This window comes from Gopherus evgoodei, chromosome 1 (genome assembly GCF_007399415.2).
Source record: "Gopherus evgoodei ecotype Sinaloan lineage chromosome 1, rGopEvg1_v1.p, whole genome shotgun sequence".
NCBI lineage: Eukaryota > Metazoa > Chordata > Testudines > Testudinidae > Gopherus > Gopherus evgoodei.
Window position 1 is genome coordinate 223,361,605 of NC_044322.1, and position 24,722 is coordinate 223,386,326.

The window sequence follows — 24,722 nt, forward strand, 5'->3', positions numbered from 1 at the left end:
CGAGCTCTCTGGCTGCGATGCAGGTGGCACGGAAGCATCAGGAGCAGGGGGCTCAACCACGGCGCGTGCCGGGGAGCCGTCAGGCACCAGCAGGAATCGTAGGCTTTCTCGACCTCGGAAGAAGGGAGCGGTGCCGAGTCGACATCAGTGCCGGCGACGACCGGTGCCGAAAGCCTTGGTAGTACCGGCAGGGTCCGGTGCCGAGGAGGCGCTTCTGCCAGCCGCTTGATCATCGCTTGGGGCCCAAGGTGGAGGGGTAAGTGAAAGTCCTGCTCCTTTTTGTTCTCGGCTTAAAAGCCTTGCAAATGGGGCACTTAGCTGTCAAGTGGCACTTCAAACAGGAGTCGTGTGGATCTCCCTTCGGCATCGGCTTCTGGCAGGCCGAGCCCACTTTAAAACCCGGTGAGCCGTGCATGGGCTCCGGCACCGGGTTCATGGAAGGGGCTACTTCCTGAACCCCGCTAACTAAACTAACTATGTTAGCAAAGAAAAAACGTATAACTATATATATATATATATATATATATATATATATATATATATATATATATATATATATATATATATATATATATATATATATAAAAGGGTTATAACTGCATAACTATATACGAGAACTACGAGTAGCTAGGGAAGTGGAGGTCAGCTAAGTCGCGCTCCACTGTTCCAACGACCGACACGGGCGGTAAGAAGGAACTGAGGAGCGGGTGGGCCGGCAGGGTTATATATCAAGCACCATGATGGCGCCACTCTAGGGGGCGACCTGCCGGCCCACTGAGTTGCTAGGGTAAAAGTTTTCCAACGAATGTGCACGCGCGGCGCACACACCTAACTGGAATGGATATGAGCAATCACTCGAAGAAGAATTATAGCATTATGCTAATAGCATGCAAACTAGCCTTTACATATACAATAAGGGACTTTTCATTAACAATGGCTGCTTCCCCTGGCCTCAGGCCAGGGACTTTCTGCAGACTTTCTGCAGTTCCCCAAAACACCGAGGCTTCCCACACAGGGCAGTTTCAACCGGTTAGAAGCAGCAGCTGCTAGCAACTTCTGTCCGCTAATAACCTCTCCTTGAGAAAGCGCAAGCCCTAGCTTAAACCGTAACAATGTCTTCCGGGGTCCCCTACACCCAGACTATGTGTTTGCTGGCTGCCTTAGCCAAGAGTCTTAGGCAACACCTGCTCCCTACTCTGCCCTGCCCTGGGGGCCAGAGGTTCCCTGATAGACCATTAACTGCCAGCTTCCCCACCCAAGATGCTGTGGACTAAAGACTGCTTATACTCCACCTCACCTAGAGGGCCAGAGCCCTAGACTCTTGAGTGACGGCAGCCCTGAGAGGAGGCTGCGAGCTCTAGACTGCTTACAGATCGGCCCAGCCAGTGGGACACGAACCTGAGTGCTGCTGCCTGACAGTGAGAAGGAGTGGTTTCAGTGTAGCAGCCGTGTTAGTCTGTATCCGCAAAAAGAACGAGGAGTACTTGTGGCACCTTAGAAACTAACAAATTTACTTACTTGTAAGCTTATGCTCAAATAAATTTGTTAATCTCTAAGGTGCCACAAGTACTCCTCGTTCTTTTTGAGAAGGAGTGGGCTCCCTCCTCACTTGAGAGCAAGGGACCACTGCATTTCCCCTTTGTATTATTTCTTTGTTGTCCCCACTACTCTCAGCTCCTCCCAATTTACTGTCATCTGTACTGGCTACAGAGCTTCCCTGCAAGAGAGGTACACACCAGATGTGTTCACCATAAGATACCTTAATACTCTGTCAGGTATGGCTGAAGTTAGCTTAACAAGGTGTGTTACACACACTGCCACCTAGTGGGTGAACAGTATAATACAGTTTAGTCTTGTATTACATCTCCCCTTTTGAGTGCTACATTCCTACCATTTACAAAATGTATGTTATCATGGTATGTTTGTAGTTTAGCACAGATCAGTCTATTAAGTGTCATATTAGTTTACAGACCTGTCTCTTAGCCATGGATAAAATTTTGCATTTGACTTTTGATACTTTCATATTCTCCTTACTAATGTGTGAACAAAGAATGAAAACACTTTGTGTTGTTTCCAGATGGGGTTTATAGCACAATGAAAAGAAATAAGGAAAGGAGTTAAAGTGTTTCTGGGTATGGTGGTAGTTTAATAATAGGTATAGCTCCACTTATTATCTCCTAGACCTGAAAGGGACCTTGAAAGGTCATTGAGTCCAGCCCCCTGCCTTCACTAGCAGGACCAATTTTTGCCCCAGAAACCTAAGTGGCTCCCCTCAAGGATTGAATTCACAACCCTGGATTTAATAGACCAATGCTTAAGCCACTGAGCTATCCCTCTATATACAAGCATGAGCTTGAAGACTGCCTCAACCCTTATCTCAAGGCAAGGTCAAGCAACCAAATGAAAGGGACAAAGGGTGGTGATGGGGAACCATAAGAAACACTAAAAAGACAGAGAAAAGGTGACCCTGGTCGAAACCTAACCTTACTCTTTACCCCTCCCATAGGGTACAAAAGAGGTGGTACCAAAGTCCCCATACTCACGATCCTCTAAAACGGAACATGACCATAAATTGTAAGGGGTGGGACCAAGGCCTTGCACTATAGGTATAATTAAGCCCGCTAAAAAAAAGAAGGTGGGAAAAAGGACAGGGAAATCTTTGTGGTGTACAGAGCTATGGATATGCTTGCTTGATTAACCCCAATGAACATTGAATTCCCTGAATTTGGACTATGGGCTTTGCTTTCTGTTTGCATGATATGAACCAAGAGAGGGGCAAGGGAAAAAGCTCTAACATCTCTCAGTCGTACTAGTTTTCTAATTACCCAACCCAAACAAGTAACAACTTGGTCATCTGGATTTCCATCAGTAGCAATGACTGCCTGAGGCCTGTTTGGAATCTCTGAGTTTTCTTCCTCTTCCTCTGCATCTGCCATTTGTAGAGTTTGCTCTGTTGATTCTTCTTTCTGAGGTACACTGTATGCGCCAGCATTTTATCTTGAGTTTATTCGTACTGGGTCTCCTTTCAAATATCCTTCTGCCAAGTTCTTCCACTTTTCTCATTAGGCCCATCATGGCTGCCACACTGAGGTGGAGAATGCCATTCGCCTTCGATCCTTTGATCACATGCACTCCAAATGAGAAGTTTTTGTCTTTGAAAGATATTTTTGTGGTGAACTGTCCTATGCAATTCAGAATGCCTCCAGGGCTAGTCAGAGCTGCATCAGGTGACTTCAGCTCTGGGAGGGACTGAAGATAATTGTAAGGCCCTTCTGAGATGACTGCTACATCTGCTCCTAAGTGAATTTTAAAGTCAATAATGTTTCTCTGTATGATCAGTTTCAGGCTCTGTATCATAATACATGATAGATCCCAGAAAAAATGGTTCTTGATTGTCGGTAATATACATCAGTGCATTTACTGCGTATCACTGTGTTTATGTGGCAAACAACTGCAAAATGTCCATGTTTTGTGCATTTTAATATATCCTGAGTGTCTGAGTAGTATTTGTTCCTCATAGCCAGGGGGTTCTCCCTCTTTACTTCACCAGTTTTATAGTATTAACTTGTTGCACTTATGCTGTGTTTTTTAACAGCTTCTAAGCTAGATTCTTGTTTGGCAAATTGCTCTGGGTTTTGCTGTCTCATCAGCTAGATTGCTTTGCCATTTGAATAGCAGTTTGTACGGTGAAGTCTGTTTTTAATTGTAGCTGCTGTGAAGGACTTTTATCGTTTAACCCAATAACCAGTCTCTCTCTGATATTTTCATGTTTCCAACTCCAGAATCACAGTTTTCAGCCAAGATACGCAGAGCTATAATAAATTATTCAACATTTTCCCCTAGTCCTTGAATTCTCTGGTGAAAACATGCTCTTTCATAAACCACATTCCTCTGAGGGCACAGTAGAACCTCAGAATTACAAACACCTTGGAATGGAGGTTGTTCATAACCGAAACATTCATAACTTGGAAGAAAATGTTATAGTTGTTCTTTCAAAAGTTTACAACTGAACATTGACCTAATACAGCTTTGAAACTTTACTATTCAGAAGAAAAATGCTGCTTTTAACCATCTTAATTTAAATAAAACAAACACAGAAACAGTTTTCTTACCTTGTCAAATCTTTTTTTAATCTTTCCCTGTAATTTTTTAGTTTTTTACATTTAAGACAGTATTGTACTGTATTTGTTTTTGGGTTTTTTTGGTCTCTGGTGCTGCCTGGTTGCATACTTCCAGTTCCAAATGAGGTGTGTGGTTCACTGGTCAATTCTGTAACTTTGAGCTTCCAGTGTATAAAGTATACATCAAACATAGCCAGAACCCTTCCATATTCATCTTTGTGACTGTCCGCAGGAAAATAAAAGAATTTAAAGAAATGCTCTGCTTGCTTCCAAAGAGCACAAAGTAAACACCATACCTGTATATCTTCAGTTTCCTTATGGAGTTTTGTAGCAATTTGAAATCTTGCAAAATGCTGCTTCTAGTCTCTTAGTTGTTAAGGTCTGTGAAAAAGACGGTTACTCACCTTTGTAACTGTTGTTCTTCGAGATGTGTTGCTCACATCCATTCCAGTTAGGTGTGCGCGCCGCGCGTGCACGTTCGTCGGAAACTTTTTTACCCTAGCAACTCCAGTGGGCCGGCAGGTCGCCCCCTGGAGTGGCGCCGCCATGGCGCCCAATATATATCCCTGCCGGCCCGCCCGCTCCTCAGTTCCTTCTTGCCGGCTACTCCGACAGTGGGGAAGGAGGGCGGGTGTGGAATGGATGTGAGCAACACATCTCGAAGAACAACAGTTACAAAGGTGAGTAACCGTCTTTTCTTCTTCGAGTGATTGCTCACATCCATTCCAGTTAGGTGACTCCCAAGCCATACCTAGGCGGTGGGGTCGGAGTGAGAAGTCGCGGCACGGAGCACTGCAGTTCCGAAGGCCGCATCCTCTCTCGACTGCTGTACCAGGGCGTAGTGGGAAGCAAAGGTGTGGACCGATGACCAGGTCGCTGCCCGACAGATTTCCTGGATGGGCACACGGGCAAGGAAAGCCAGCGACGACGCCTGCGCCCTGGTAGAATGCGCAGTCACACGGCCCGTAGGGACATGGGCCAAGTCATAACAGGTCCTGATACAGGACGTAACCCACGAGGATAACCTCTGGGAGGAGATAGGAAGCCCTTTCATACGGTCCGCTACCGCCACGAAAAGCTGGGGGGATTTGCGGAAGGGTTTGGTCCTCTCTATGTAGAACGCGAGAGCTCTACGGACATCCAGCGAGTGGAGCTGCTGCTCCCTGCCTGAGGAGTGAGGTTTTGGGAAAAAAACCGGGAGGAAAATCTCTTGGTTGACGTGGAAGGCTGAGACCACCTTGGGTAGAAAGGCAGGGTGTGGTCTAAGCTGTACCTTGTCTTTGTGGAAGACCGTATATGGGGGATCTACCACAAGGGCTCGGAGTTCCGACACCCGTCTAGCTGAGGTGATAGCTACTAGAAAGGCAGCCTTCCAAGAGAGGTAAAGCAGGGAGCAAGTAGCTAACGGCTCAAAGGGGGGCCCCATGAGCCGGGACAACACCAGGTTAAGATCCCAGGTTGGAGCAGGGGGACGGACGTTAGGGAATAACCGTTCCAGCCCTTTAAGAAATCTCGACACCGTCGGGTGAGAAAAAACGGAGCGACCGTCCGCACCCGGGTGAAAGGTGGAGATAGCTGCCAGATGGACTCGCAACGACGATAAGGCCAGACCACGTTCTTTGAGGGACCAAACATAGTCTAAGATTTCGGATACCGAAACTTCCATAGGGCGGAGATTTCTCTCTACGCACCAACAGGAGAAGCGTTTCCATTTTGCCGAATATGTGGCTCTTGTGGACGGTTTCCTGCTGCTCAAGAGCACCTCTCTCACAGGCGTGGAGCAGCGCAGCTCGGAACCAGCTAGCCACACAGGAGCCACGCCGCTAGGTGCAGCGACTGCAGGTCTGGGTGACAGAGAGACCCGTGGTCCTGGGTAATCAGGTCCGGATGAAGGGGCAGGGGGACTGGGTCGGCTACGGCCAAGTCTAGCAGCATGGTGTACCAGTGCTGTCTGGGCCATGCCGGGGCCACCATGATCACACGAGCCCTGTCTCTGCGCACCTTCAGGAGGACCTTGTGAACCAGAGGGAACGGAGGAAACGCATAGTACAGGTGGGTCGACCACTGGATGAGGAAGGCATCCGCTATCGACCCCGGCTCCCTGCCCTGAAAGGAGCAGAACGCTTGGCACTTCCTGTTCCCCTTGGACGCAAAGAGGTCCACCCGGGGATAACCCCACCTCCGGAAAATGGAGAGAGCGACGTCCGGGCGAAGGGACCACTCGTGTGACAGGAAGGATCTGCTCAATCGATCCGCCAGCGTGTTCCGTACTCCGGGAAGGAAGGAAGCCCTGAGGTGAATGGAGTGGGCTACGCAAAAGTCCCAGAGTCGTATCACCTCGAGGCACAGGGAGGAGGACCTGGTGCCGCCCTGCTTGTTGATATAGTACATGGTCGTCGTGTTGTCCGTGAACACGGCTACACAACGACCCTGAAGCTGATGACAAAACGTTTGGCAAGCAAGGCGGACCGCTCTCAACTCCCTCATGTTGATGTGTAGCCCCACCTCCTCCTGGGACCATAGGCCCTGCGTCCGCAGGGTCCCTAGGTGGGCCCCCCAGCCTAGATCTGAGGCATCCGTTGTCAGGGATACCGAGGGCTGAGACGGGTGAAAGGGAAGACCCGCACACAATACGGACTGGTCCAACCACCAGCCGAGGGAATCTAAGACCTTCTGGGGGACTGTGATTAACATGTCTAACGGTTGCCTTGGCCTGTAATGACTGATAAGCCACAGCTGGAGAGGCCTCATGCGGAGCCGAGCGTAGTCGGTCACAAAAGTGCACGCCGCCATGTGGCCTAACAGGGTTAGACATGTCCTCACTGACGTCAACGGGGCTGACCGCAAGCGTTGAACGATCGCCGCCATGGTCTGGAACCGCTGCCGAGGCAGCGAGGCCCTGCCCACAGTGGCGTCCAGGACGGCCCCGATAAATTCCACCTTCTGAGTGGGCCTCAGGGTGGACTTGTCTGTGTTTATCAAGAGGCCCAGACTCGCAAACATGCCGGTGATCACGCGGACATGGCTGTACACCTGCTGTTCCGACGTGCCCCGAATCAACCAATCGTCCAGATAAGGGAACACGTGGACACGGTTGCGCCGAAGATGCGCCACGACAACTGCCATGCATTTTGTAAACACCCTCGGGGCCGTGGACAGGCCAAACGGGAGGACCGCAAATTGATAATGACGAGCCCCCACAACGAAGCGGAGGAAGCGTCTGTGGCGTGGCCAAATGGCAACGTGGAAATACGCGTCCTGCATGTCGAGGGCGGCGTACCAGTCTCCCGGATCCAGGGATGGAATAATGGTCCCCAGGGATACCATGCGGAACTTCAACTTCACGAGGTATTTGTTGAGCTCTCGCAGGTCGAGGATAGGCCTGAGGCCCCCCTTGGCCTTGGGGATCAGAAAATAGCGGGAATAAAACCCTTTGCCTTTCTCGTTTTCGGGAACCGCCTCTATAGCTCCTTTGCTGAGGAGCGTCCGCACCTCCTGCCGAAGGAATTGCTCGTGAGAGGGGTCCCTGAAGAGGGACGAGGAAGGAGGGCGGGAAGGAGGAAACGAAACAAACTGCAGGCGGTACCCCGTCTGCACCACGCTTAAGACCCAGCGGTCCGATGTTATTTGGGACCACGCCGGGAGGAAAAACGAAAGGCGGTTGGAAAACGGGGGGGAAGGATCCATAGGGGAAACTGTTACTGCGCCCTCGAGCGCACCTTCAAAATGAAGGCTTAGGACCAGGCGGGGGTTTTGAGGAGCCTTGGTTCTGCCCCCCTTGGTTCCCCGACTGCCTGCGCCTCCCGTTCCTGCCGCGGCGCCTGTAAAGGTCCTGCCGCTGGCGGAACTGGGAAAACGGCCGACGGTGCTGCTGTTGTTGCGGCCTAAAGGGTCTACGCTGTGTCACGGGGGTGTGCATCCCGAGGGACCGCGCAATGACCCGGTTGTCCTTTAAACTCTTAAGTCTGGGGTCTGTCTTATCGGAAAACAGGCCCTGGCCTTCGAAAGGAAGGTCCTGTATCGTGTGCTGGAGCTCTGGCGGAAGGCCGGAAACCTGCAGCCAGGAGATGCGACGCATCGTAACTCCTGACGCGAGGGTACGGGCAGCCGAGTCCGCAGCGTCCAAGGAGGCTTGTAAGGCCGTGCGCGCGACCTTCTTGCCTTCGTCCAGGATGGCCGTAAACTCTTGGCGAGCATCCTGTGGCAGCAGCTCCTTAAATTTGTCCACTGCCACCCAGGAGTTAAAGGCGTATCTGCTCAGCAGGGCCTGCTGGTTAGAGACCCTGAGCTGCAGCGCCCCAGCCGAATACACCTTACGGCCAAGGAGGTCCATCCGCCTGGCTTCTCTGGATTTGGGGGCCGGAGCCTCCTGGCCGTGACGCTCCCTATCGTTCACCGATTGCACTACCAGTGAACCGGGAGTCGGGTGAACATGTAAATATTCGTACCCCTTAGAAGGGGCCATGTACTTCCTCTCGACTCCTTTCGCTGTCGGAGGGATGGAGGCCGGGGACTGCCAGATAGTATTGGCATTGGCCTGGATGGTCCGTATGAACGGCAGGGCGACCCTGGTGGGAGCATCGGAAGAGAGGATGGTGACAATTGGGTCCTCTATCTCCGAGACCTCCTCTGCCTGCAGACTCAGGTTTTGAGCCAATCGCCTGAGGAGGTCCTGGTGCGCCCTGAGATCCAGCGGGGGGGGACTGTTGGAGGAGGTACCCGCCACCGCCTCATCCGGGGAGGAGGATGATGAGACCCCAGGCACAATAGTGTCCAACGGGGGGTCTTCCTCAGCCCTCGCCTCTGTCTCCGGAGCCACAGCGGAGTCCTGCTGTTTGGACCCTTCGTCCCCTTCCGGGGAGGGAGGGGGGCGAGACAAAGAGGCTTCAGGGGCCCTACGCTCCGCAGTCGCCGGCCTAGCAGGGAGCTGCTGGGGGCCCTGGGCCTGATGGTACGCCCAGGGTGTCCAGAATCCCCACTGTTGTGGGCCTTGGTCCTGCAGCGGCGGATCAGCAAACAGCGCCGCCTGCCGGTCGGTGCCCAGCGCATAGCCGCTGTCCGTCTGGGAGGATACGGACGGCTGCCTCGAGGGCCACGGCGGGGCCGACCCTGGATGGTACGGGTCTGCGCGGGCCGGCACGGAGGATCGTCTCGGTGCCGGGGACCGGTGCCGGGAGTCATATCGGTGCCGGGATCGGGACCGGGACCGGGATCTGTCACGGTGCCGGGCGCCGCTTCGGTACCGGGCGCCGCTTCGGTGCCGGGACCTACTACCAGCTCGGTGCCGGGAGATCGACCGGGACCGGGACCTGCCACCAGCTCGGTGCCGGGAGGTCGACCGGGACCTGCCACCAGCTCGGTGCCGGGAGGTCGAGCGAGACCGGGACCGGGACCGGGACCTGCCACCAGCTCGGTGCCGGGAGGTCGACCGGTGCGGCGAGTAGCGTCGGGACCTGCTCCTGGAGTCGCGGTGCCGGTGTCGACTGGAGCCTGACCGCGACCGTCTCGATGCCGACCGGTGCCGCGAGTGCGACCGGTACCGCTGAGGGGAGCGGTGCCGGGACTGCGAGCGGCGTCGGGATCTGGAGCGCCCAAGACGTCGGGACCTGGATGGCGAACGACTGTCTGTGGGCGGTGCCGACATCATGGGCTTGCCTCTGGACGCGACCCGCACCGGAGGTACCGGGGGTGGCAGCCGAGTAGGCTCCGTCAGGGCAATAAGGTCCCGAGCCGAGGCAAAGGTCTCCGGTGTGGATGGGACCACTATCTCAACCCCAGATCTCATGGGGGAGCTCGGCGGCACCGGACTCAACGGACCCGCCGGGCCCGGAGTCAACGGTGCTGACGGTGCCGGCGGCGCCGCGGCTGATGTCGAGGCCGGGCGCTCTAGCCGGGTCTGCCTGGCCGGAGTATTAGACTTCGACGGCCTTGGCTCTGGCTCCAGTGCCGGAGAGGGTCGGTGCCGAGGAGTCTTCTCGGTGCCGGAGCGATCCGGTGCCGGTGCCGATACCACGGTCTGCGAAGCCGCCGGGTCAAGTGCCGCCTCCATCAGGAGAGTTCGGAGCCTTTGATCCCTCTCCTTCTTTGTCCTCGGCTTAAAGGCCTTACAGATGCGGCACTTGTCAGATCTGTGCGACTCCCCGAGGCACTTCAGGCACGCTTCGTGGGGATCGCTGGTAGGCATGGGCTTCTTGCAGGCCGCACACTGCTTGAAGCCCGGCGAACCAGGCATGAGCCCGGTGCCGGGTGCCGGGAAGGGCTAAGCCCCCGGCGAAGAAGTACTTTATAACTAATTAACTTAACTATCAACTTAACAAACTATTTAACAACTGTAATGGAACTAGAGAATAACAATAGATAACGATAGATAACTAGGAGAGCTAGGGACGTGGAGGACAGCTATGCCGCGCTCCACAGTTCCAACGACCGACACGGCGGTAAGAAGGAACTGAGGAGCGGGCGGGCCGGCAGGGATATATATTGGGCGCCATGGCGGCGCCACTCCAGGGGGCGACCTGCCGGCCCACTGGAGTTGCTAGGGTAAAAAAGTTTCCGACGAACGTGCACGCGCGGCGCGCACACCTAACTGGAATGGATGTGAGCAATCACTCGAAGAAGAAGCTGAAGTTCTCTTAGGCAATGAAGAGGGAGATGTTGATGAAATCCTCCAACCTGTGTTGCTTTTTTTTTCTCTCTGCAGCCTACATTGCTCCTTCTTCTGTCTGCAACTTCTGTTGCTCTCTTCCTTCTGTTTTTTTCTTCTCTTCTGGCGCTGCTTAACTTCAGGCACCATGTCACATACACCTTGTACATGGTAGGTTGCTATTAGCATGTCAGGTTTCTGTACCAGATATGGAATGGCTACAGAGCTTTCTTCCCAGAGAAATACTCACCAGATGTGTTCACAGTAAGATTCCTTAATGCTCTGCCAGGCATGGCTGAGGATAACTAAAATAAGTTGTTACATGAAATGTCACTTTGTGGCTGAACAGTATAATACAACTTAACCTTCCATTATACTGCCAATGCCCCACTCTACTTTAGGCACAGCTCCTCTTGCTATTTCAGAGGCATTTCACACAGTGACAACAATCAAAACTCACCTCTATTCTGTGCCCTGGCACTTCGCACCTGAGCGCCTAGGATGATTAAGATCAGGCAGAGCAGGGCTCCCAGGATAATGCAGATGACCACGGGCACCGTGACTCTCCCACTATCAGTCAGAGGACGGCGTGGGGGAGCTGGATGGAAATGAACATGTGACAAGGAGAGATTATCTTGTGAGATTCAGGGTGGGGCCCGGGGAGCTCCCAAGTCACTCATTGTACAGCCCAGAACAGCACGGTAATGGGCTGGGACACAGTCTGTGCGCCATGGAGGCAACACACAGGCTGCTGTTTAAATCATGGGCCCTGTTCTATCAGCTGGAATCATCAGGGTTAGCATGGCCTGCAGCTCCCACCCAGATGTCATTCAGCCCTAAGTTTCACAGGCCATGTGTAAGGGGACTGTAACCCAGACAGGGCAGGAGTGATGCTAGGAAGAAGAGTCCTGCCACTTAACACCTGAGGGCGTGTGGCCACTGCCAGAGCAAGCGTCCAACCCATAGCATCCCTACAGCACAGCCAGAGCCTGAGAAGGAGGCCTGGAACTTGTGAGGAACAGACTGTGAACTGCCCTGACATTTCAGAAATGCTAGTTGTGATGTCCCTGTGCCACAGACTGGGGTGATGTGTTTTCCTTTAACCTTTCCCATTTTTCCCTTATTTTTTTTAAATTGATTGCTGGGCCCAGCCTTGTCAGGGTTACAAGGACTCTGTCACACAGGAGAGTGGAAGGGGAGCACTTCACATCAGGAAGGCCTCTGGGTAAAGGAAGTGGGAGGACTCAGATCCCTTCACTAGCCCACTTCACCGGGGTACTGTATAAGCCAGGAAAGTCCCCACAATAATGGGACAATTCCCCTGCTTACACATGGAAAGGAGCTCCTCTTTTAGGCTGCAGCTTGGAGCTCATCCTCTGTGACCCAGCACCAGGGAAATTTGATGGGAGCGGGGGATGTTTTACCTGTTCTACTCAGTGATGCTGTCGTCTCTGTCACACCTGCAAAGGGAAAGGGACGAGAGTTGGAGTCTGGGGGAAGTGATGTTTTTGTCACATGGTAGCACCCCTCAGAGTCCCTGAGGATCTCCAGTTGTCACTTATACAAACTCCCTCAGAGCAGCACAGGGTCTGTATGTTACTGATTTAGGGCCCATGTCCTCCTATATTGACTAGTAACAAACCAGCACACTGGGGCCTGTGATGGATGCAGGGGCTATGTGGGCTGATGTCTGTGCCAATCTGACCCCACAAAGGTTCTACCCTATAGCATCATTGGTGCTCCCGCACACGGGAGATGGGAGGGCCTGGTCTGTGACCAAGGGGGGTCGGGCAATTGGACCCATCCTCCTTCCAGAAAATTATAGCATGTAGCAGAAACATTTCCTGTCACTCACCTGAGCAATTCACTCCAACATCTTCCTTATGGTCACAGTTGCTCTCACCCCAGGGTTTGGCAGGACAGTCCCAGAGAGATGACTCTGTCCCTCTGCAATCAATGTTTCTACCCAGATGGGACCAGTCCCCTCACCGAATGCAGCCTCGCCTGGGACTGGTACAGCAGATCCACAGCCCAGTTGTTTACACACAACTTTGGCATCTGCCATGTCCCAGGAGTCATCACAAACTGTTCCCCAGGAACCACGGTACCAAACCTCCACTCTCCCCGAGCATCCGTCCTCTCCTCCCACGACACGTAATTTCTCCTGGTCTGGAAATGCAGAAACCTCACATGTTACTGGGACAGCTGGGAAAGTCCTTAGGGACCAAGAGTGAGACAGTGAGAAACAGAAATACCTGTGCAGCTCGTCGAGTTTGGGCATTTGGCAAACAGCATCTGAGGTGGTTTGTCTTTCTTTCCTATGGAGAGAAAATTATGAACTGAATGGTCCGAGAAGAGTGTGGGATGTAGGAGAGAGTAGGGTTTCTCTGTACAGTAACCCCTAAATTTCAGCAATTTTATAAACTTAAATCTAAAATCTAGTTTGTTTCAGAGCTAACGGATTTATTACTCAGTGGATTCTCGGGCTGTTGAAATCTTTATGCAGTTCCCTGCTGGTGTGTGCGTTTGGGGTTATCTGAATCTGTTCCATCCACCCTGTGTACAGCTGCTTCTGGTCCTGTTTGAAGGTAAACAGATTTGTCAGCTGAAACTCACCCACATTATTGTGGGGATCCAGAGACAAGAAATGGTGGTATTAGAATTGAGACCGAAATACGACTTTAGATCTGAAACAAACTCTCACTAACATGCACAGACAGACACACTTCTCGGGAATTCTGATTCTGACCCAGATTTCACAGCCGGGGGTCAGGCAGCAGGGGCTGCAGCAGAGCTAGTCTCCAGACAGTTAACAAGCGCAGCGGCCTGTATTCCGCTGCCTGACTGGTCATACTGCCTGATTGGTGGGAAGGGTCAGCAGTCCAGCTCCTGAATCAAGCATTATTCAGCAACTGCTCAAAGCATTTCCCGCAGCTAGGATACCTCGTTTTCCTGTCTTGTTCCTAGGCTTGCTGTTGCCTTGACTCCAGACTTACCCCTTGCCTTGCTCCAGGTAACCTGGTCCTGACACTGAGCTCCGAATTCTGACTTTGGCTCTGGCATCTGGCTCTGGATCTGACCCTGACTCTTGGCCCTAATTTCTGGCTACCAGCTCCTGCTCTAACCACTGGGCATGACTCCTGCTTCAATCACTCATCATGACTACCCATGTCCCGGTCACTGACCTTGGGCTCATCTCTGACTGTTCATTCCCAAAAGTATAGCCACAGAGATTCCCAAATGATGCTCACTAATGAGAGGCATTTGTGGTGGCACTGGAACAATTTTTACAGTTGGGGGCTGAGAGCCAGTGGTGCCCAAACTTTTTACCTTGCCCCCCCTTACCCATGTCCATGCCCCCTCTCCCCCAAGTTGGGACCAGGACTGGGCTGTGGCTCTTGGGGGGGACATGGATGGGGTAAGGGGATTGAGGCTGGGACCATAGCTGGGGGCGGAAGCAGAGCCCTACTTGTGGGGCCAGCAGTACGACCTCATGTGCGGGACCAGTAGCAGAGAGCGGGGCCAGCAGCTGGGACCCCGCACAAAAACTGAGGGTGCTGAAGCACCCCTCACACCCCAAGTTCCCCTGCCTATGGGCATTTGTGGGGTCTCACTACCTGATTGCACTGTATAACACACAGCTTGTATAAATAACTCCATGTTTATTTTCCAGGGGCTGTATTCTCATTCCTAGAATGGATTATGAAACTTTTATTTCACTAGGAGGGTGGTGAAGCACTGGAATGGGTTATCTAGGCAGGTGATGGAATCTCCATCCTTAGAGGGTTTTAAGGTTAGGCTTCACAAAGTCCTGTATGGGATGATTTAGATGGGGATTGGTCCTGCTTTGAGCAGGGAGTTGGACTAGATGACCTCCTGAGGTCCCTTCCAAGCCTAATCTTCTATGACTATAAGATATGCCTGTCACTGCTGCAAATGTAAGACTGCCTATACTGAAAAGTAAATACATTCACAATTTCTATCACACCCTTTCAATGAGTTAAACATGTAGTGGATGTGAGCATGCGTGCGCACAGAGAGTTTCAGAATTACCACTGCAAGAAATATGGGTCTCTTCTGCGCGGTTATCACAGGACTGCTGTTTCCACAGGTCTGATGGGCACTGCCAGATGGAACTGTGCTGCTCCTTGCATGAAACATGGTCCAGCCATGTGGGACCAGAACCTTCTCCATATGCAAAGTCTCTTGCAAGCTGCCCTCTGTCCCCACAGTTCAACTGTTTGCAGACAATTGCTGCGGTGACTTCAACCATCCCATTGGAGCAAACACTGCCCCACGTCCCATTGTAGAAAACCTCCAGTCGCCCAGCACAGTCACTGTTGCTCACCAGCCTCAGATCTGTGAATTCTAGAAGGAAATGCACAAAAAGGGAATTTAAATCTTCAATTCTGAAATGACCTGGTGTGAAGAGTGAAATCCCAGCGATTGCTAACGATCCTGTGCATCATTCTGCAGGAGCAAATGTCAGAGAGAATCACATACAATGGTCACCTCTGAAAAGTCACCAGTTCCCAGCAGTTACACACACATATACTTGCAATACAGCAGTGACTGCCCTCCCAATACTAGAGAAATGCTGCGATATCTCCAGTACTCCTGGGTGGGAACATATGAGAAATGGTGACTTTCTATTCACGACCCCAGTAGGTAGGTTGAAGAATAGAGTGATCATATTTTTTTTAAAAGGGAAAATGGAACACCCCACGGGTGGCCCAACCCCAAGGCCTCCCTTTCTCTCTTCCCCCTCCCCCATGAGGACAGCCTAAGCCCACCCTGCCTCCCGCCCCCACAGGGACAGCCTGAGGTTCCCCTACCCTCTTGGTACGTGGGCCAGCCTGAGCCCCTCTGCCACCCATTAGTGTCAGGCCAGCCCCAAGCCCCCTTCTTCCCTCCCGCGTGCAGGGTGGCCCAAGACCCCTGCTGTCCTCCCGCGTGGGGCTGGCCCAGCCAAAGCTGCTTTCCTGAGTCCTCCCTCCAGCATGGAACTGGTGTTGCCACTTGCCCCACTCCCATATGTTCCTCCACATCCCACTAGGGGTTCGTTTCCCACTTCTTTAGCAATACTGTGCATTTGTCCCATTTGCTCCTGCTGACACATGATCACTTGGCAAGAGCAAATGGGACAAATGCCCTGTTTTGCCAAAACTGTCGGGATGGCCATGGCAGGCTTAAAAAAGCTACTGTCCCGGCCAAAACTGGATGTATGGGCACCCTATAGAAAAGAGACAGTGAGGTAAAGGCTCTATCACTCTAAGTTCTCTCCTCAATTGTCTGCCTTCTCCATTAAATCCCCTGGTAACCAGCATTCCTGGACCAGACCTGAGCAGAGAACTCCTGCATCTTCTTTGTGTCTGCAGTTGTGCTGTCCCCAGCCTCTGGAAGGACACTCCCAAAGTTCGGATTCATTCCCAGAGCAGTTCACATCATCCAGCCAGATCTGCCCGGATGCTTCCCCATAGTGAGCAGAGATAGTTGCATTGATGGCATGTCCACATCCTAGTTGTTTGCAGACGACATTGGAGTCTGACAGATCCCAGAAATCATCACAGACTGTCCCCCAGCTGCCATTGTAATAAATCTCCACTCTCCCAGCACAGCGACCTGTCCCATTCACCAGTCTGATCCGCCTGCTCCCTGCAGGGATAGATCCCAGCTGTTAATATGAAATATGAGGATAATTAAACAGCTTCCATGTAATCAGTGATGATGCTACAATGGCTGAGATATTGAAATACTTTTAAAAATCTGTCTTTAACAAGAAACACAGAAAAGAAGAGAAGATGAGTAAGGAAACAAGGAATACTTTTTACAGAGGAGTACTGATAAACAGAATGTGAGTGAAAGGACCTAATTCTGAATTCCTTACTCATCAGAGCAATCCTTAAGGGACTCGTCACATGGGTCAGAGCTTCTTTGTAAGACGAAGGCTTAGCGGAATCAGCCCTTACTCGAAATCTTGAATATTTTCAAACAACTCTTAAATGATAAGTATCAAGGTGTTCAAGGAATTATTAGGCAATTAATTTACCCATAACCAAATATTCTTTTCAATTGTTTCTGAATGGGGAGGGTGTGACATTGTCTGACCAGGTCATGCTAGAGTGTATTTAGATCAGTTCACTTGTGTAGACCAAAGTAATGGTTAGATGTCTAAAGGTGTATTCAGATTTTAAACTTTATAAAAACTAGTGGAATGTTACTGGTATTGTTTTCGCTTATCTATTCCTGTCATAATGTAATGCCAAACATGTACATGGTAAATACACTTGTAGCTAAATAACACATATTACACATCAAATAAATCTTGTGAAATGCTAAATATTTAAGGACTTTAACAGAAAATGCTAATTTCAAAGCAAATGTCCATTATGCATAAGGTTGGAGGTCAAAAATCTAAGTGCATTTCTCACTCCCTGTCATCAAAGGAAAAGCCCATATGGGTAGACCGTCAGCTTGTTTTCTGTGAGAAGAAGATATAAATATGGATTCAAAGAAAGATCCTGTATTCCTAGGCTGTTTGGATTCTAACAGAAGAATTACTGAATGAGAAGACAGAGATCCCCAGAGTTATTCTGGGTAGCCCTGTGTGAAGGGGTAAGCTCCCCACACTAGCCCTGTAAGAGCTGGGTTGGGCCAGGTGGTTCTAATCAGCTAATTACACTGCAAACAGTGGAGCTTTAGGCCAGAATCAGCTGGTTAGAGAGACTCGCCTGTTCAGGAACTGGTGGGACCTATAAAGCCAGGAAGCTGGCTATGGGCTGGGGCTGTTGGGAAAGGCTGCAGGAAGGCAGGCAGAAGTCATGCACTGGGAAGAGGGAGAAGTGTTTGGGGGCTGCAGGGAGATACTCTGTAGTCATTCCTTGGAAGCAGGATTCTTGGGGATGGCACACCCAAAGTGAGGAGAGGAACCAGAGTATAGGAAGAAGTCATAGAATCATAGAAAATTAGGTTTGGAAGCAACCTCAGGAGGCCATCTAGTCCAATGTCCTGCTCAAAGCAGGACCAACCACAACTACATCAGTCCAGGTGAAGAGCAATGTGGGCAGATGGAGGAAGTCCAGAACTGCTGAGCTGTCCCTGGACTGGAACCCAGAAAACAGGGCAGCCCTGGGTTCCCCTACCAGTCACTGAGGGAGTGGCACCAGGCAGTGAATGGGAAGACAGCCTAGGACTGTTGATGAACTGAATCATATAAGGGGGAACACTGAGTGACCTAGCTGGAGGGCTAAGTCACAAAGAGGATGCTGCAGATGCTGAAGCAAGATGTCCTGCAGACCAGAGTCAGAGTGATGGTGTGCAAACTGTGGATTGGGCATTGGCCTCAAGAGCTAATCCCCAGAGTGATGAGGAGGAGATGCCAGATCGGCAGCGAGTGGAGTACCTCATGACACCCTGTAAAAGACTTTTGGGAAACTGACAGTTTATTACATCACTGCCACCATTTGGAGTTACAAACTGATTTGCCTGTTATATTTTACCTGCTATAAACTCTCAATAACCCTCATTCTTCCTTCTTAGCTAATAAACCTTTAGTTATTTACTATAGAACTAGCTGCCAGCATTATCTTTGGAATAAGGTCTGGAGTGACTGACTGGTCCCTTGGGACTGGGAGAAACTTGGTGTGGTGTGATATTATGATTAAGTGACATTTTATCACAACTTTCAGTTTGTCTGGGTGGCAAGTTAGGCTGAAGAGCCTAAAGGGACTGTCTGTGACTCCATAGTGAGACTTGTGTAGTGATCCAGGAATTCATGTTTGACTGGCTTGGTGAAATCTAATTATAGAACCGGGGTCTCAAACTCCCGGGCTGCAGGTTATCTGCAGCCCAGGAACCTCCCCACTGTGGCCCATGAAGGAGAGAGACAGGCAGACAGGCTGTCCGGAAGGTCTGCTGTAGCACGGCCCCCCTGTAGCTCCCATTGGCTAGAGGAGAGGGACTGAGATATCATTAGTTGCCGGGCAGAGTCAGCCATGGAGGCAGAATCACTTTTTTCCACAATGCATATAAACAAGTCAAAATACCAAACACAACTATGTGATGCACACCTTGCTGCAATCCTGAAGGTTTCAACTGCTCAATCACTGAGGTCAAACATCAACAAACTGACAGAACTGAAACGTTGCCAGGTGTCTGGCAAATCCTAAAAACTCTCTGGCAGGCGAAGAATTGTATAAAATTGTATCAAGTATCAGAGGGGTAGCCGTGTTAGTCTGGATCTGTAAAAGCAGCAAAGAATCCTGTGGCACCTTATAGACTAACAGACGTTTTGGAGCATGAACTTTCGTGGGTGAATACCCACTTCTTCAGATGCATGTGGTGGAAATTTCCAGGGGCAGGTATATATATGCTAGCAAGCAAGCTAGAGATAACGAGGTCAGTTCAATCAGTTTGGCCAATGTACATAGCAGAGGGGCATTGCTGGCATATCCACCAATGTAATATACGCCATCATATGCCAGCAATGCCCCTCTGCTATGTAAATTGGCCAAACTGGAGTCTCTACGGAAAAGGATAAATGGACACAAATCAGACATTAGCAATGGCAATATACAAAAACCTCTAGGAGAGCACTTCAACCTCCCTGGCCACACTATAGCAGACCTTAAGGTGGCCATCCTGCAGCAAAAAAACTTCAGGACCAGACTTCAAAGAGAAACTGCTGAGCTTCAGTTCATCTGCAAATTTGACACCATCAGCTCAGGATTGAACAAAGACTGTGAATGGCTTGCCAACTACAGAACCAGTTTCTCCTCTCTTGATTTTCACACCTCAACTGCTAGAACAGAGCCTCATCCTCCCTGATTGAACTGACCTCGTTATCTCTAGCTTGCTTGCTAGCATATATATACCTGCCCCTGGAAATTTCCACCACATGCATCTGAAGAAGTGGGTATTCACCCACGAAAGCTCATGCTCCAAAACGTCTGTTAGTCTATAAGGTGCCACAGGATTCTTTGCTGCTTTTATAAAATTGTATGATAGCTTTATTGTTTCTAAGAAATTCAGAATAAAAAATATATAAACTTTTTCTTTTCTGAACCCCATCTTCAGTGACATTATTGGCCTGCTGGAAGGATTTGAGGACTGGCACTGGCCTAAGGCCAATGGAGTTTTAGACCCTTGTTATAGAACACACCATCAGTTTGGGTGTCTGCCCTTGTTTTTTTGAGTCTGCCCTGAGATAGTAACTCACAGTGGTGAGCCACTCCAGACAGTGTGACAGGAGGTACCAGAACGTTAGAGAAAAGCAGACTTGGTACCAATTTATTTTACAAATAAAGTGAAAGAAAGGCAAATTGGATCCATGTGTCCTAATTCTACCCTGCTGAAATCAACTGTGAAGCTCCCAGTGACACAATGGGAACAGAAATGGGCCCTTAATGTGCTGTAGTTACCTTGCAGTTGGAGTGGGCATGAAAAATGATATCAGTGCAGTAACATACAGTGCACCATCTATGGTGTAGTAAACTCAGGACAAACAACTACAAAGGGGGCGGGGGAGGGGTAGTAATTAGTCCCAGTGGATTAAAAGGCCTCTCCCAATCCACAGAGAGAGAGAACCATGGAGAAACAAGGTTCAGCTGGAAAAGGGGTTACCAGGAAACTAACTAGGTTCAGCCTGATCCAACTGCTCGAGACCTTTTTAAACCTTCCCCTGCGTGGAAACAGGTGGGTGAGAGAAGCAGGGAAGCTGCTAGTAGGCTGGGTGCAGCAAGACACTGACCCATTCCAGGAAGGAAGGCTGCACTCCCTCCCCAGAAGGGAAGGAAAACAAGCACAAGGGACTGGCTAGGGAAAGGAATAGCTGGACCCTGTGCTACCAGTAAGGATCTGCCTTGCCCAACTCTGTGTCTCCAAGGCAAAAAGGACCGAGCCTGCTCAGGGGAAGAAGGTACTTTGTCACAAGGGACATAGTTAAAACATGTGTTACTTGTTCACTTTTATGGTGGGACCTTAATGTAAATAAAATACCAGCAAAAAGAACAATAGAATTATTGTGTACAATAGTCATGTACAACCAAGAACAATGAAAAAATCTCATCACAGATTCCTTTTTCCTTCTTTTCCTTTAAATGAAGGAAAATTACACAGTTATAGATTGTGACTTAACAAGGTCACATTAGAACAGCAATTTTGATGTATTTCCTAAGTGACAGAGGGCTAGATCCACAAAGGTACATAGCTACCTACTTTATAAATTGTTACATATTTATTGAAGCAGGGACTTGACCCTTCCATATTCCAGGTGAATGCCCTGGCCACCAGCTAGAATCAATCTCTAGCTTTTTTTCTGATTCAGTGACTCATTATTTGTACAAAGTGGAACATTTCCAACAGGAGAGACCCACCCCAGCATATCCTGTAGTCTATAGGGACTAGGGCACTCACCTGTATTCACATCCCTTCTCCAAATCAGGCAGAGCAGGGATTGAACATGGATTTCCCACCTCCCAGCTGAGTGCTTTAACCACTGAGTTATGGGTAAAATGGGGAGATGAGAGAGCTGACCTGGCTTACATGCCTAGCTCCAGGAGTGGGTTCATGACTGAGATCCCTGAGCAGAGGTGCTTACCTCTGCTTGTGTGTCAGGTCGCTGAGGCTTAGATCAATAGCAGGCTGGCATCTAAAGAACTTTGTGTATCTAGGCCCTATTCCCTTCCTTGGTATTTCACTGTTGGCAAATTTAGGTGGTTCACTGTTCATCTTTCTGGCTTCTGGTGCCTAACTCTCCCCATGCATTGTATGGGGAGCTGGGCATGTGACTCAGAGCTGAGGATTCCATGGGATGGCAAGGCACCTAGGAGTCAGGCCTTGCAATGCCCAACTCCCTTTGGGGATCTAGCCCACAGCTAGTATCCATGGCAACCTTGGTCAAAACAGTTTGCACATGACTTCCATTTTTTACTTTTGTTTTCTGATACAAGACAGCATGTTTTTTAAGACTTTAAAATCAAGAACCCACTATATACACTAGAACTGCTTGGAAATTCATCCTTTTCCCCACAAAATACGAATGACAATGAATATTTTTCATGTTCCACAAATAAATTTGGGTTTTTCATAGAGCTGTCAAGTGTTTAAAAAAAATTAATCATGAGTAATTGTAGAGTTAAACAATAACAGAATACCATATATTTAAATATTTTGAATGTTTTCTACAGATTCAAATACATTGATTTCAATTACAACACAATAGAAAGTGTACAGTTCTCACTTTATATTTATATTTTTATTCCAAATATTTAAAGTGTAAAAAATGAAAAATAGTATTTTTCAATTCAGCTAATACAAGTACTGTAGTGCAATCTCTTTATCATGGAAGTTCAACTTACAAATGTAGAATTAGGTATAAAAAATAACTGCATTCAAAAATAAAACAATAGATTTCAATTGGTATTCTATTGTTTAACAGTGCAATTGAACTGCAATTAATAATGATTTTTTTAATCTCAATGTTTTTAGTTAAATATGTGAGTTAACTGGTTAATCAACAGCTCAAGGTTTTCAATAAAAATCTGAACATTTTTAATGAAAACAGACTTTTTGTGAAAATTTGTAATCTTATTGTGAAGATTTTTCACAGGAAAAAAGTTTTCATGAAATTTTTTGAACATAAAAATATGGGAGAAAGAGAGAGAGGTTGCTATAGTGCATTAACCATATAACATGGCTACGCTTTGTTCTGTATATAATATATTTTTACCATAAATGGGTCACAGTTTGAACCTCGGATCCACATCATCTCAAGGACTGCTGAGATCACAGCACAGGGTGTGGTGGAGGCAGGCCCTGGGGTGGGTCATGTTCCCATTGAACAAGGACAGAATATTTATAAGATTTTCACACTAAGTCACCTGAGCAAATGACACCGACATCCTCAGCAATTCCTGCCTGGGCTGTCTCAGACACGGAGTTGTCACAGAGAGTCAGATGAGTCTCATTTCCAGCACACTGGACCCTTCTCAGCCCCACAGGGCCCCTTCCTCGCTCAGACTTAGAGGGGTTATAAGCTTTCTCAGCGACTCCACACTGGAGCTGTCTGCAGACCACGCTGGCATCGTTTATGTCCCACTGGTCATCCAGGACTCTGCTCCAAACACCATGGAGGAAAATCTCGACTGTCCCATTGCATCGGCTCTCTCCATACAACAGTCTGAGCGCCTCAAAATGACCTGGGCTCACAGAAACACAAAGTAAGCTGAATAACACTCCCTGTTGGTACTGCATGAAAAATAATACACAGATGTGATGTGAAACACACGTTTTTGTGCCAAGTAGAAGGTAACCCTCACCACTGTGCAGTGATACAGGGAACAACCTCTCTCAAGGATTTGATTTGTCTGTCTACTCAGAAATGCAAGAGGTGTTGGAGGGAAAGAATTCCCCAGCTCTGAGATCAGAGCTTGCACGATGTGGAGCGCTCTCTGCCCCTAAGGAGTCAATGTGAGTGGAGAATGCTCAGGAACACCTGGCGGATCAGGCCCCTGGTTACCAAAATGCTCTATGCAAAAGCGCTCAGTGCTCTGCCAACACAATGATAGTGGCAGCGCTGTGAGATAGTTGTGATTTACAACAGGAGAATTTTCTGCACTCAGTTGGGTTTTTCCAGGCCAGGTCTGCAACTGTGGACACTTGAGTTACCTTTCTCATGAACTGTAGATATTGGCTTGACTGGAGATGATGCTTGGAGGGTGAGTGATCTCTGGGCAACGGGGAGGAAGGTCCCATTTTTTTCTAAACATCTGTATTTTTCGTATTAAAGCTTTGTTCACTGTGAGCATGTAAAGATGTTGAAGTTCCTTGTGGGAGAAACCAAGACCCTTTCTGGTGATTAGGTCATTGGAGATTTAGACAGTGTATATGGCACCTTGCATTTCAAAGGAGTAACAGTGCTCCCAAAATATGATCTGTAAACATGTCATATCTTCCTAAATATATCAACAGTTATAAGAATATACATACAGAGGACAGTAGTGACTCCATATTTAAAGATGAGATTAGTATTGCACTTAAGGTAGGGATTCAATTACTCTGTTTTTTTTATTAAAGTTATGTATGATCTGATTCTCACATTAAGACTCCTATACTCTGAGCAGGTGTCACGGAGTCACTGGGCAATGCTCCATCTGAAGCCAGTCAGGACTCTGGTGGAGTATTCCTCCTCTCTGTGAGCATACTGTCTCCAGAGCAAGAAACTTACACAGCTTCGATCTTCCTGGATCTGACCTTGGAGAATTCAGCATCCCCTTCTCACACCATGTGCTTCCCACAGCGAGTTCGCACATGGGGGGGCTCCTGGGACGCCAGAGGGCCCTGCACTCCAATTCCACAGTCAGACATGACTGACAGCCAGCCAGTAAACAGAAGGTTTACTAGACAACAGGAACACAGTCTGAAACAGAACTTGTAGGCCTCCTCAGCCAGGTCCATCTTGGGGCCAGGGAGGCCAGAAACCCACCTGGGCCTCCCTCCATTTCCCCAGTCAGCTCCAAACTGAAACTCTCCAGCCCTTCTTCCAGCCTTTGTCTCATTCCCAGGCCAGAAGGTCACCAGATCTTTGTTCTCCAACACCTTCAGTTGGCAAGTTTGCAGGGGAGGGGCCCAGGCCATCAGTTGCCAGGAGATAGGGTGTCGGCCATTCTCTGTGCAGACAGCATCACACTGGCCCTCGAGGGCTCTGCAACAATCACACCCTCTTATCCCAGCACCTAGATACTTAAGAAATGTAAAGGGAAAACTGAGGCACCCACACAGTATTCTGAGAAAGCATTAAGAATATTCCCACTTTGTCACAACAGGTGTAAATGAACCCTGTAGTTAGTAAGAATTGGGCCCACTGTAATATCCCCTTAGTTCCCACACAGAAACTGTGTCAGTGTGACCCACATTCCTTGTACTGCAACATTTGACTTTATTTCTCTAACAGGAAGTGA

The 24,722-nt window shown here is 49.3% G+C and overlaps 1 protein-coding gene and 2 long non-coding RNA genes across 3 annotated transcripts in view; all 3 read right to left on the bottom strand.

Moving 5' to 3' along the window:
* The window catches only part of LOC115636935, an 84,634-nt gene extending 73,381 nt beyond the window's left edge, over nucleotides 1–11,253 (bottom strand). The window contains exon 1 of the long non-coding RNA XR_003997111.1: nucleotides 11,225–11,253. This is a non-coding gene — a long non-coding RNA (uncharacterized LOC115636935). The remainder of the gene's footprint in view (nucleotides 1–11,224) is intronic.
* LOC115636912 (antigen WC1.1-like) overlaps nucleotides 1–24,722 on the bottom strand; it is a 710,101-nt gene that overhangs the window by 180,850 nt on the left and 504,529 nt on the right. The window lies entirely within an intron of this gene.
* On the bottom strand, nucleotides 11,263–12,702 carry LOC115636928. The gene is made up of 3 exons (XR_003997109.1): nucleotides 12,620–12,702; nucleotides 12,189–12,224; nucleotides 11,263–11,362 (listed from the first exon to the last, which is right to left on the bottom strand). It is a non-coding gene; the product is annotated as an uncharacterized LOC115636928 (long non-coding RNA).